This window comes from Misgurnus anguillicaudatus, chromosome 14 (assembly GCF_027580225.2).
Source record: "Misgurnus anguillicaudatus chromosome 14, ASM2758022v2, whole genome shotgun sequence".
NCBI classification, from domain to species: Eukaryota; Metazoa; Chordata; class Actinopteri; order Cypriniformes; family Cobitidae; genus Misgurnus; species Misgurnus anguillicaudatus.
Window position 1 is genome coordinate 10,668,538 of NC_073350.2, and position 1,029 is coordinate 10,669,566.

At 33.9% G+C, this 1,029-nt stretch overlaps 1 protein-coding gene across 2 annotated transcripts in view; it reads left to right on the top strand.

The window, feature by feature from the left end:
• LOC129427790 (uncharacterized) overlaps nt 1-1,029 on the top strand; it is a 58,811-nt gene that overhangs the window by 24,643 nt on the left and 33,139 nt on the right. The window lies entirely within an intron of this gene.

Below are 1,029 nucleotides of genomic sequence, written 5' to 3' on the forward strand. Positions count from 1 at the left end.
AAAATAGCAGTGTCAACATTTTTCTCTGTAAACACTTACAACTGAAGAAATTTAACCTCACTTTAAATGATTGAATGACTAATATTTAGTTGCATAACCATTGTTGTTGATAACTGCTGCACATCTGTGTTAAATCGATAAAAACAGGTATTTCAGCCCACAGTTCCTGTCAATTTTTAGGTTTTGCTTCAGAAACTGCATTTTTAATGTCACCCCACAAGTTTTCAGTGGGGTTGTAAGCTGGCCACTCCATAACTTCAATCTTTTTCGTCTGGAACCAAGATTTTGCCCTCTTGCTTGTGTGTTTGGGGTTGTTGTCTGTGGCATTTCCTCTTTTGCAAAGGGCAACATAATCTCTTCAAGCATTCTGATGTATTCAAACTGATCCGTGTTCCCGATAAATAGGCCCAACATGGTAGTATGAAAAACATTCCCATAGCCTACCATGATTTTTGCACCTTCATGCTTAACTTTTACAGTGGGTTTTGTATTACACTACTACATCTGTAAGTAAATCATTTCCAATGCAGTTACTACTACTAATAACAGTGGTTTATCAGGTTACTTTTTGAACACCACTGTATATGACACCATTCACAGTATACAGTGCATGTTGTAGTGTAGTAAATCATATCGATATTATTTGCATCATAATGTATGACTTTTAAGGCTTCAAGTGACCACTGTCAAATTATGCATTTTGTTTCCCATACAATATAAGCTTATCACTAACTAGAGCCATTAAAAGGTGACCAAATGTCTGTAAATGTCTGTAGCAGTACCATGGTTCATTGATGTTATTAGATGGTAATACTGTGGTAGTTTGATACAATATAGACATACTAAAGTATGTAAAAAAACAACTATGGTAATACCATGTTTAGAAAACACTTATTGACACCAAAAAAGCTATGCAGCTAAATAAAAACACATCAACAGCATTTTTTAGTAATTTATACGTTTTTTCACAGATCTGTCTTTTTACAAAATGAAAACATAACAAAAACACTTTGAAGTTTGTCTTCAGAA